General features: G+C 37.9%; 2 protein-coding genes across 12 annotated transcripts in view; one reads left to right on the forward strand and one right to left on the reverse strand.

Moving 5' to 3' along the window:
• The window catches only part of LOC145944878 (protein turtle), a 247,977-nt gene that overhangs the window by 206,503 nt on the left and 27,863 nt on the right, over nucleotides 1-13,611 (reverse strand). For 10 of the 11 annotated variants that reach the window (XM_083053512.1, XM_083053517.1, XM_083053516.1 and 7 more), the window contains exon 1: nucleotides 9,318-9,805. The gene's annotated coding sequence lies outside the window, so the exon portion shown is untranslated. Of the gene's footprint in view, nucleotides 1-9,317; nucleotides 9,806-12,493; nucleotides 12,564-13,611 lie in introns of those variants that run through there. The other variant, XM_083053508.1, reaches the window with a different exon arrangement.
• LOC145944884 (uncharacterized) overlaps nucleotides 1-13,611 on the forward strand; it is a 219,505-nt gene that overhangs the window by 181,687 nt on the left and 24,207 nt on the right. The gene's annotated exons all lie outside the window — the stretch shown is intronic.

The following is a 13,611-nucleotide window of genomic DNA, read 5'->3' on the forward strand; positions in this document are numbered from 1 at the left end:
GCCGAGCCAGATACCGACCCGACCGCGATCGATCGTTGTTTACCGGAAGAAGAGACGGAAGAACGATCGCGAGTTATGTGACGTGATTCCCGCGGACATGGTGTTAACTTTAATCAAAACTCACTTCCATCTCGCGGGCGATTCGAGACAACTTGCGGTTGCATGTGATAGGGCCCGCCTGTTATGACAGATATCTTGACTCTTGACGGAGAAAGGAGAGAACGGTAAAGATAAGAAGACGCCGGTGTCTAAAGAATAACGAAGAAACGAGTGAATAGTTTCCAAGTGAAATAATAATTTAAAGAATAATATTTTTCTTTCATTGTGTGTTACGATATAATTACGATAGTTAAATCATAAATATAGACAATTATATATAATTTACAATTTTAACTTTTTATCCATAACTTTAAATTAACTTGTTAAATTACTTAAAGTTACCGTTTACAAAAACGAAAAAAAAAATGTTGAATATCGGATTGAACTGTTATTAAACCGAATATTGCAGAGTCACATAAATCATTCGATATGACAAGCCATTTTGCTTAAAATGGCCATCTGCGCGGAAAAAATCATTCCTGTCGTCGATTTATTTCTCCACTGGGAATCACGCCAGTCTGAATCACGTGGCCACCATGTTGTGCATAGCATACATGGTACGGCAAAACTTGCGAATTTACAACATTGATACGGCAATTCTTCCCGCGGCGCCAACTGCAGTAGCACTAGGGCAGTAAAACGACATATCCGAATACTTTCTGCAACATACTTTTCACTTGCATCGACTAAATCTGTCCAAACTGTGACTAATCTCTTTTCGTTCCAACCTCTAATAAACGAAATTAAACTCTTTCACCCGACACACCAGAAAAATACTAGCTGAAACTAAAATCTGAATTTCTTATATTGTTCTTTCTCAAGCTCGAACAGTAAAGAAAATAAAAGATGCTAAAGTAGATCTTTATAAAAGTAAAAAAGTTGAGTTGCTAGTTGATACGAATGTTACATATAAATGGCGTATTTTAAACATCGCGCAACTAAATTCCCGTTATGAGTGTACCGTCACAAAGGATCTATGCACAATGGAAAGATTAATCGCAATTTTAACGGAATTTTAACAATTGTGTAAGCCCCTAGCATTGCAGAACTGCAGTTCGCATTCATGCGTAAAGACGCCCCCGACTGCGAGTATTCAAATAGATGGACTAAAAAAAAAAAAAAAAATAGATCTACTTTTTCAAATATTATAAGTATAAAAACTGGTCTTTGTCATATCGTTATCATTCTTTTCACATTTCTATTTTCGCGAAATATCCCCATTGAATATTTCTTTCTCCATATAAATAACATTATCGTATTCTTTTATATTTCGTTCTGTGTATGTGTGCGTATGGCGATTTCTTTTATATTTTAATATACTTTTATAGGATTAATTTATTGAAAAAATCGATCTTTAACTTGATATTGTCATATCGGGCTTTACAAATATTTTATCAATTTTGATCTCGAATTGTCTCGAGCCTAAATCTTCGCGGCAGTGACGAGAAAGGCCCGCGAGAGAGGCGCGATGCAAATTGCCTAAAAATTAGGGATAATCATATGTATAGCAGAAGAAGTGGCAGGTTTATGTGCACAACCGGCGGCAAACCGCGTTTTCGGCGAAAATCGACGTAAAACGGCGGTTCCAGCAGGACTGCGCCGTGATGCACCGATCGCGAGCAGACGGCGCCGCTAGGAATCCGAAATCAGGTGGAACGCACGATCGAAGTCTACGTGACTGCAATGTGCAATATCGAACCAGATCCCTATGTTATTCTCGGTACAATTGAACCGACGATATAGATAGCGTCTGGCGGGGCGCAACTGCCAAACGCGAGCCGCGCATTTTTCGGTAAGCAGTCGATCTTTCGCCCGATGATACGAAGAGAGAGATGCGAGAGAGAGGAGGAAAAGGAATTTAAAAAAAAACAGACGCGAATGTGATTGCGTTTCGAAATGCGTGTAATCCTAATCAATTAAGTCTGTTTGAATTTCTTCACATGAACATACAAAAAATATAAACGTCTCTAACTAGTCGTAACAACGATAAACAAAGGCAAACAAAAAGTTGCATATTTTTATAGGCAAAACTAACATAGAATTGCGCAAAGTCAATAGTGGAATAGTGGATGAACGAGCTATATATACGGAACCGCGTGTGTTATTCTCCGCGTAGTCGAACATATGCAAAGTAAGCCCGGTGCCGAGGCTTCCAAAGGCAAACCACGAATTTAGGTAGCTGATCTCCGGCAGAATAGCGCGAAGAGAGGCGGAAAGATAGATGCATGAGTGTTGCTGCACCTGATGCAAATATCTTTGTCGCTTCTCCACGTTGCATGTGTTGTCTAAAAATGATATGTAAATAAAGAAGATAGAGAAAGCTCGTTTGCATCTATATTGATAATCTATATTTACATTCTGGATTGAATAACTGAATAATTATACTTGCGCGATTAATAATAATTGCTTAATCAAAAATCCAAATAAAAAATCAATTTTAGCGGCAATTAAAGCGCATCGCTTTCAATATATTATTTTCTTAATATGAGCGATAAAAAAATTCTTATTATTTTTGTTGGAACAAATATATAATAAAACATTACCAAAAGATGAAATCAATGTGATATTAATCATCTTGCTGGTAAGAGAGAGAAGGAGAGAGAGAAAGCGTACAAAAGCTGCGCTGATAGCCGTATCATTAGCTGAATTCAAAGAAAGCGCTTTCGATAAGATAGAAAAGAAGCAAGAGCGCTTAGAAGAAGCTTTTGTTTAGCGGTTCGTTGACCGAGACAGACGTTGATCATACCGGAAGTCCCGGCAGGGGGTCCACGGCTTAGGAAAATCTTTCAGCCGGGCGGATGTCGTAAGATGTTAAATGATGCTGAAAATACTAGGAGCATCTCCTGACTACTTCAAAGACTGTTGCTCGACAAGGAGGTAAATCTTGATGAGACGAATACACGAAGAAGCCGCGGTGCGGAGCCATCTCGTTCTCGCTCTCTCTTCTCCTCCCATTCACCAGCGCATCCTGCTTTTACCTTTCTGACGTGGACAGACGAGCTATCAATAAACATTTCCTATTGATATGCAAATTTCAACGAGAGCACCTTCACTCGAGAGCCAAGTAACGACCCCTAAAACCAATCCCTACCCGTTCCCTCGTCGGGCAGAGCAACCTTATAACCGACATGCTTGGATGATATTCACTCGGGCTCGGTTTATGATCCACCATGAATTAGAAATTTATCAAGAAAAGCACAAATTCAAACGCGATATTAAACGTCGTCTAATATCATGCGTCTCATATTTGAATACTTAGCCAAGTATAATAATACTCGTATATTTCGCGTTACATCGTTCTCTTTACTTGGCGGAACGCCAATTTAGAAATCTTGATTCTCATTATCTTCATTCTCTTACAAATATAATAACGAGACGATCGCATCGATTCTGCCGTTTTATTTTATTTTATCAACTTCTAAATATATGCTATATTCATTCGAACACTAGAAACAGTAGCAAAAATAATTACAAATAAGTTAATCCGCATGGTGAGATTAAGTAATCAAGATAGTTTCTAGGCAGATAGGTACGAGTAGAATTCCGAGATAAATTGAGACGATATAGACGCAAGAGTTCAGTGTGCAAAGATTAAGGACAGACACCCGCGGCATTCTATTAAATCCCATTCCAACTGCTCCTTGTTCGTCTCTGTGTGTTCTCCCGGTAGTCGCCCGGTACAGAAGCTTTCTTAAACTTAGATTACTATGTACTTGGGCGCGAAGTTCATAAACCTTAGCACCTGTAATCCGACAGCCTTGACAGCAAAAGCGACTGTATTCCGGAATTGAAGATCCCGACGCCAGCAATCAACATGACAAAGTTGAAAAGGATCATCTCATCGAGAAGTATTATCAGTCTTGTAATCAGCGACCCGAGACAAGTTTCTGTAACTTTTTACAGTCCCCTTCTCTTGTCGTGCCTAATATTACAACTTTAATTTCTTTTTCAAGAACAACACGCGAGCTAATGCGAAAGCATCGCGTTCGTATAAAATTTCTCACGCGGTGATAAATTAACTTTTGCATAAGATTCGAGTCTCGTCACAACAATTTTGTCATTTAAAATTACTCCATGTTAAATATTAATAAGATAATATTAAATAATACTTATTTGTCGCATTTAAAATAATTCGGCAATGATAAATGAGCAAACGCGTCGCGTTTCTCACATGTCCCTACGCAAACATCAGGTCACCGTACGATATCGCTGTAGCGTGACATTGCTGTCGGGCACATCCTCGAAACCGGAAGCCGCTCCCGGAAATACGCGTCAAGGACGCTCTTATCGTGCATCCCCGGTGCATGAGGCATTAAGTCGAGCTCAGGTGCACGTAAGGTATAGGGTGGGAAAATGCCTAAGAGGCGAGAGGCGCCTTCCTCACCTGTCGCGCGCTCGCTCGGCTTTCCAACGAATATGCACCCTCCGCCAATTTTCGTCCGTCCTTCATGTCATCGTCAAGTAGGTGAGGTGAAGCAAATGCCGCGAGTAGTCGAGTACAATGAGTTACCCGGAGCTGCACTCCGGCCGCAGATACATTGAATATGCATAAGGCCCCCGGCCCTGTCACCGCTACCTAGGTACGTACGTACTCGAATTAGATTTCGCGTAGGTTTCTCGAGTCCTGCTCGCAGCCACTTCTCGCAGATACTCGAATGCGCCTCTCGAGTCTCGCCTCTCTCTTTCTCTCTTTTATCATGCTGTCTCATCTCTCTCTCTCTCTCTCTCTCTCTCTCTCTCTCTCAATCGAGGATGCTTCGTCGGGTTTCGACATTGCTTTCCTGTATGTTCTAACGAGCCACAGACTAATGGACAGAGTGTCGCGATTAATTACCGGGAAAATTGAGGATACGTATCGTGATTGAATGAAATCAACAATGCAGATTGTGTTGATTATTTCGAAATAATTGCATACCATCAACTGAAATAACTTGTAACTAATATCTCTAAACAAATATCCAATCAATTAAAAAAAAACCAGAAATTTACTTTATTTCTTTTTCATTATATATATATATATATATATATACCGAATTTTATAATTCAATTTTTGTATTTAAAAATTTGTTCGCTCTTGATGTATAAAGCATAATGTTTTATATTTTTCTGTACGAGAGACGGAATCTTTTTTATCTCTTTAATCCGCGAATGCGAAAGAGCCCTTGCAGAATTTGCGAACGCGATTACTATTCTGAAACGCACGCGGGAACGTCACGCCAAGTACTCGCATAAGATAAGATGTAATCTCCGTTTCCTCTTGCATAGCAGCGATATATTTTATCAAAAAACGCGCGTCTCGTCTGAGAGTCTCATTTTAAAATATTCAAGTATTTGAAATGATATATTAAGTAAACGTATTTAATAGTTGACGTATGCATGACTTTTAAAAGAATTAAATATTTTTTGCGATGTTGGCAAAGATTGTGTAAAGGACGGACCAATAATTATGTGCATTAAGTTGCACAAATATAATATTACTAGAAAATGTAATCTCTAAAATATTCTCAATAACGAATTTATTTGCGAACAAATAATATTCACGAATTTATTATAATATAACCGCATGATAAATAAATGGTTTAAATAGCAACAATTTATCTCACTCGCATTGGTAGATTTCCGAAACCCAATTCGCAGTATCCCCCGTTCTCAATTATACCATCGAATCCCACGATATTGCGCGATAGTCTTCTCGATGGCTGTATCTGATGGCTACAGAACTAACTTCCCCAAAACAGTTCGTATACAAGCTAATACATCTATTCCGTAAGAAAAGACCAAGGTGAGGGAAAAGAAATTTGTTAGCAATGCAATGAAAAAACGAAAAAAAAATATGAGAACGCGCAATAAAAGATATGAAATTGTCTAGCGCCAGCAAAGAGACAAATAATATAAAGCAGCATTTAAGAATAAATAAATATATAGTATAAGTACCTACATTTAAATTTTTTTTCAATCATCTTTAATAAAAATTGAGATGTTTAAATATTTTCGAATATAAATTTAAAGATTAAATGTATATATTTATTTCTATATAAAATATTTATTTATAAAAGAAATTTTAAAAAAAGATTCTAGCAATCTTGATTGAATATCATAAATCTTTGGATTAAATATACATTATAATCTTTAGAATGTAAAATCGACAGTTATATAAATGTGTTGTATTTGATTTGCCACGATGCAAAAATATATGTTTTTCTGCTGTATAAAACAGCTTTTAAGCTGCACGTATACCTTTCAGATTTAAAAGTGGTCTCATTCGGCTACTCTTTTCTCGCATCTAGCATTCTCATCCAACGCCCATCAGACTGCCTTTTTTCGTGTCGGAAAAACCGAAAAAATATTTTTTATACGACCTATCCTTTACACTTTACACGGACGCAAACGAGCCGTTATATAACTGGATTTATATACGTGGCAGAACCGAAATGATATACGGTCGCATGGGCAGGAAAGATTTCCGCCCTCTCGCGTTTGAATCCCTCCTTGCTCTGACATGCGGCAAAAAAATGTCCGACTCGTTGCACTGCGTGTTTCGCGCGTTATGCCGCGCGTTGTTTTACTCTTTAATGGGATCAACACATGCTACAGAGTAAAAGGACGATAGCTGCAATACGATGACCCTTTGGCCGAAAAGTTTAACAAGCTAGAACTATACGATTTATTTTAACAATGAATCGCGCGAATGTTACAAGAAATACCGAAAATATACACCATTTAAATCCATCATTTTAGCTCACAATTAGTTGATTGCAATAAATATTATTTCTAGATCAACGGCAACACGGATCACGAATTGAAATGTACGAAAAAATTCAGTAGCGTATGTTTAAAATTCAAAACTAGAAATTATCCTCATTGCTTTTCTACACACAGAGAGATATAATGCGAGCAATAATTGGACCGAACAGCCAAATGCGAGTCCCGTTTTCCACATTTTGAGATATAAAAGGATTTACCGTAGAGGTTCCCGATATTTGTAATCTCCCTTGCGATCTGATTTCCCGGGTGCTTCGGAAAATCTGTACTTTTTACCAAAGTCTATTTCCTGCATGGCCTACGGATCGAGCGTCTATTGGCTTCATACATAGGTTAGATATCGTATAAAGTTCCTATATAAACGTAAATATTTACATAGAAAGAAGGCTGCGCGAAAATACATACATATACATCGACAAGATTTTCGTCCCTTCGATGCACACACAAGTTTGCCTCAACCATTTCGCGATCAAAAGAAACGAGAGATTATATTTATATCGGATAATCTTTCCTTTGCATTTATATCAGATTAATTTTTCTAATTTCTTTAATTACTCTTCTATTTAATAATATGTTCTAGATAGAAGATAAAAACAATTATATATTTGTCTTCCCTAAATGGAGCTAGCAATTGCGCGAAAATAGAGTTCATCGAACCGACGAGGAAGAAAGCGTGCAAAATTCACGATTCGTGACGTCGAGTCATCACGGGGTGAAATGGCGACGCGTCGTCGTGGTCTCGTTGCTTCCAACTCTCATTGCAAGACGAATTACGCATTCGCGTGTCACATTAACGTGCTCCCATTCGTAATATTGTATATGTATATACGCGCACAGTGTGTGTCGCGACATTAAACAGAACAAAGTCTAAAAAGTATAGAGTGCGGATGGAATCTAAAAATAAACAAATTTCATGGCGAATGTAAGAAGTCCCATTAGAACGGCAAAGGAATATCGATTAACTCATATAATGTATTTATAAGAGGTATTAAGCTCTTTTAAACTCATTAAGCAATTCGTAATAAAACTATAGCAGTGAAGTTCAGCGTTGTTGAGAAACGCGGCGGCGTGCAATGTTTTTTTAACAAATTGATAGTTCCGTGGCGCAATTTTTATTCAAGGAGAATATATTACACATCGCGATAACAACATCCTCGTTACATACGCATCTCGTGAGCGATGGAGAGAGAGAGTTATTGGAATTAGACACCCCCCCTGTTATTGATCACGCTCCTTTCTACCCGTGACGCAAACATTTTTCTATTTTGACGATACGACGGCGAAAAATATCGCGAACGGACGCGTAAATCGAACGCTCTACCGGGGAATTTACGATGGTGATAACACTGAGGTACAACTATCAATCGTCGGCTACGCGACCCTTGACAGTCTCGGCAATCTCTTTTTATCCCGCGTATCTTTGCGATCTATCGCGACGTACTTTTTCCATATGCTTCCGTCGTGCGAGCGAATGCTCCGATATTGAAGCTCACGCGTCGCGTATTGTTGACCTCGGACGATGACCTCAGATACGACGAGCTAACGCGATTACAAACGTCACTGTTTACACATCAATATTATGCTAATATAGAATTACGCCGATAATTTCCGAGCGCATTTTGTTTATACAAAAAATAGTGGTAAGTATTTTTACATACAAATGTCGAGATAGATTAGATAAAGAATTAAATACTCGGCACTTTGTATTTATTTATTTTCAAGGAGAATGCAGCAAGTTTATTGCGCATCTTCTCTAAAAGCGTATAATTTTATTTAATTGCTATTATATACGCAGTATCTCTCGATATTAAGCAACTTGCAAATTATATTAAGATTTATTCTGACGTGCTTCCTCCTTTGCAGTCACATATTTGCAACACTTTTTATGTTATATAAAAATATAATATAAGTACAAAGAGTTTAATTACGATTAATTATTAATTATATAATAGGAATTACGAGAAGTTTGCTCTCAAAATGTATATATGATATGAAACAATTTCATTCAATTTGACATTGCTCGACGTACACGTGTAGTTAATTTGACACGTTAAATAAAAAAAACTACAAAAAATGTAATAAACGAAAAGAGGAAGAGTCAAAACAAAATTCACGCATCGAGTATAATTAACGTGACAATTAACGTGTCAGGTATTATTGCGTTCACATGCGGTATAGTGCTCCATTTTGCTAATCGCGCGTCCTTAAACGAACGATACCACCTGGAGCTCCGTATAATCGCCTTGCAATTCAAAATCGGTACATCGGCAATCTATTTTATGCACGGTGAATCAAAACGCGAACAAAGCGCCAGACGTTTAACGCGTTAAAAATATTAACACAAATTCTTTACTTTATAAATCTTACGAACGTAGACACTTTAATTCACTCGTTCAATTCAAAAGAAAAAGAATCGCAAACGATCGCATGAAATTAGCCAAATGTACAAGACTCACCAGCGAAGTTGTCTGTTCAGCTGTCGCTCGTGGACGCTCGTGGACAGGCCGTCGAAAAATCCGTAAAAATCAACAAAAGGACACTGAGCAAACCGAGGATTCACGGAACACAAAGAGCTCGCTTGCACAAAACGCAACCGCAACATGTAAAACGTCGTTCGCCGATAGGAAGGAAGGAATGCGGGACGCGCGTGACAGCCGCGAGGAAACGTCTCGCTTAAATGGCGAGCCGTCTTCTCCCGCGCTCGCGAACCGAAGCCAATTGGAGCGGCCGAGAATAGCGTCGGTCGAACGGACGCGCGATGTTTTATTATTAGTTTCCGCGTCGAAAATTTCGGGAAATGTCGAATGCGAAGGGAACGATAGAAGTTGAAGATGAACGGGGAGGTAAAAAGGGAGAGGATGATGTCTGTGCACGCGGTCCGCGTACGAGGGAGCTTCGAAAGTACCGACGCGACGGACGAAGTACTTTCCCATACGAGAGTCTGCCGGGTACTGGGGGTAGCGCGAGATCGAGCTATCGAACGTACTTTGCGCGCCGGCCAATCGGCGCCACCGGCGCGCGCGGTACGACCAATCAGCGCTCGCGCCAACAGCATCGTCATAGCGCCGCGGAAGCGCGCCGCGACGATTAAAATTGCGCAACGCGTGAAATCCATTAACCATTTTTAATTTTCAGATTAAAAAAGACAAGAAAGAGAGAGAGGTACGAGGAATGTTTTTCTTTCCCGGAGTATATTACTGTCTCCCGTATTTTCCTAAAGCAAATTGACAAACATGCAACGGCGATTTTAATTTCAAATTAATTTGTTATAAAGCGTTCCTACGGTATGCATGTATATACAGAAATAAGACAAAAACATTTTTTAATTAATAACCACGTCCCCATTACGTCATTGTACTCGTAAAACAAATATAACGGAATGCGAGTGAAAGCTAATAATATACCTAATTACAGAATTGTATTCAATTTATACAATTAAATTCGCTCTTCCTATTTATTTATCGTAGCACAAATATAATTATAAAGAAATTACGAGATTGCAAAGTTTATTTCAATTTAATCCAATATATATATTTTTATTTACTATCTTGCGGTATCATTTTACGTGTTATCAATTATTTATAATTCATGGAGCAAGGACTCGCTTGTCAAGGTAGCCGAGCCGGACACGCGATAACGGATAGACCGATGGATATGCGATATTATCCCTCAGGCAATACCCAAGATGAGATTGCTCTAACGCGTATTAACGCTTCTAATTTATGCGGGTCCGTACGAGATCGCTCAAACCACACTAGGCTCTCCTGCCGCAGCATCGTGATCGGCCTCTCTGCGCAAACAGTTCAGCTATGATCACGTTGATCAAGAGGCTCAAAGGAATAGGAAGCACGTAGAAACCCTCAAGTATCGTCTACAATATTGTCCCGGGAAAGTAATTAAACCCAGTTCGCGATCGTTGGGTAAGCCATCATTAAGTGCGATCGCGTTACTTATCATTTACTTTTTTACAATGCAATATTGTATTTAAAATAATTCTCTGTACAAATGTAATGATAAATTATTGAAAAATTGTGATATTGAATATTTATATAATAATATTTAATATTATAAAATTAATATTAAAGGCAAAATTTGCATATTAAAATTAGGAAGATTAAAATTTCATACGTATCAGAAGAAGCGCAATTTGAAACGATAATGCAACGAATGTGTCGAGTATCTTATTCATTGAAACAATGCGGAATAATATGTATTTATCGGCCACTAGGTGAATATTGACTATACTGTCATTTTCGCGATGGGACATTCCGCCTTAAATAACGTCTACGCAAACAAATTAGCGACCGAGTCCTTTTGTCCATCCAATAGACGCATTATTCCATAACATTATTACGAATATTTCTTTTTTTTAGAAAAAAATCACATGATTTCTTCTATAATAAAAACTAATTGCATTTATTGCACTTGTATAATTATATATTTACTCGTTCCAAAGTTTATAAGATGAAGATATTCTTTTCAACCTTATAAACTTTTTTAACGAATAAATATATAATTGTACGTACAAGTGTAATAAATGCAATTAGTTTGTGGTATAGAAAGAATCATGTGTTTCTTTTCTAAAAAAAATTTAATTTTGTCAAATATTTCTATTAAATATTATATATAGGATACATATACATATATGTATAATATTCGATAGAAAATGTTTTGTCCATTTAATAACTCTGCTTATGAATATCGTATGTCTACGATAAAAATGAAGTACGATAATGCATCGAAGACAAAATTAGGGTTAATTGCGTTGATGGCGTCTCTCGATCCGTGCTGAAATTACAATTATCAGACGGCACAAAGGGACACGTTTGACGTATTTAACCAGAACACCCTCGAGCGATGCGCGAAACACCCTTAGATCGTTATCCTCGGGAAATTAATTCCTGTGGAACGTTTGATCTAAGACGCAGGCAAAAGAGTAAGCTTTAGACTACAATCCCCCTCGCGCGCGATGGCGAAGATATTGTGCTCTAATTAGACGAAAGAATTTCATTCCTCGATCCAATTTCCACGGTGCGGCGCGAACGAGCCGCTCTTGAATAATCGTTAGCAGAACTTTCGCGCTTTGCAGGATTACCATACTTTCCGGCAATAAAAACAGGACCCCCGTCTTCGAAGTGCGCCACTTTACTTTCGCGGAAGAATTTCATTTTTCTCAGCGAAACGATCATAAATGCGCCTCTATAATTATGCTAATCGCGCACCATTTCGCATGCGTTGAAACTATCCAGCGAATAAAATACTATCGGGTTCGTATAACGTAACATGAAAAGTATGATTCTTTACAAATGAAGTAGTGCGAAACAGAAATAAAAGATGTAATGAGAAAACGTTTGCAATCTCATTCGTTTTCTTCAAAGAATATTATAAATATCTTTTTTGCATAATTTCGTATATGATATAATATGTATTATTTATATGATATATTCTTCTATATTTTATTTCGAAAACGCAAGATAATATATTCTGCACGAAATATAAGGACAAAATATACACTGTACGAAATATAAGAAAATATATATATAAGGAAAACTAATTTTACGAGAGAATTAGAATTACTATAGAAGACTGTCAAGATGACAGAACTTTATAACAAACAGCGTATAACACATACCTTGTTAATGTACGGCCGAATCGTCAGGCGCCCCACTATTCACTGCTGCTACACACCGCGTGTCGTAAGTCTGTAAACAACGACATATAGATCTCGATTAAAGTGTCAGATAAATAATATCACAAAATAATTTGTAAATACTTTGTCGATTCGATAGTTTGCGTATTAATCACGAATGAGCATTCATAGCGGATAGTCGATTTATAATCTGTGACATCTCACATGTAATATATTCCATTTCGTTCACCAAGTAAGTTTTTGACACTTTCGTACGTTTCATGATTTCAATTTTCATCTCCTTTATAGAATAACGTCATATTAGAGAATTTTTTAAGATTTATATAATATAATATAATAAAATTTTTTCGTTCAACGCAATGTTGTTCATCTTACAAAACATTTCATTGGCGATTGTGCGCCGCGCAATCCACGCGGATTTAAAGCAATTAAAGCCTGATTAAAGACCCGATTATATCCAATCCCTCTCGAGAGATTGCCGAGTTGAAAAGAAAGAAAAGAGAGACGCGCATCTCGTTTGATTTGCAGAAAGCGATCCGTCTTCATTACTAACCGTCATATCGCGTATCTTGACAGCGATAATAGCAACGGAAATTCGCGAGCGGTCCAATCGCTTATGAAAATCATAGATAATGACTTCCCTTGTGCGAGACTTCAGTAACTTTATTCTCATTACCTTCTATCATTTCGTTCTTGCTGAATTATCATAACAATACGCGTATCTCGTATCGTTCGCGTACTCCAAATATAATGTTACATACTTCGCGTTGCCGCGCATCGCAAACCTAATTTATTTTGAGATTCTTTGAGCTTGCGAATCACGCGATTAATAAATTTGACGCGAAAAGAATAACAGGTCGTTTGAAGTTAACCCCTGTGATCTCCTTTCTCGGAGAGAAAGAGAGAGAATTGAAAATGAACCTGGCAAGCAGTGCAAGAGGGATTTAAAAAGGATTAATCTTCGTCTTTAATCTTTTTTTCTGAGCGCTGTGTCAATAATCGTCTTCCAAAGGCTAATCCCGTTTCTTTTCGCTTAAGGTTACTTAATCAGGAACGCGAGTGATGCGTTGATCAGGGCGCCTTGAATGAACTCGGGGGAA

This window comes from Prenolepis imparis, unplaced genomic scaffold (genome assembly GCF_030444845.1).
Source record: "Prenolepis imparis isolate NDT839.2.m4 unplaced genomic scaffold, iyPreImpa1.0 SCAF_13, whole genome shotgun sequence".
NCBI lineage: Eukaryota > Metazoa > Arthropoda > Insecta > Hymenoptera > Formicidae > Prenolepis > Prenolepis imparis.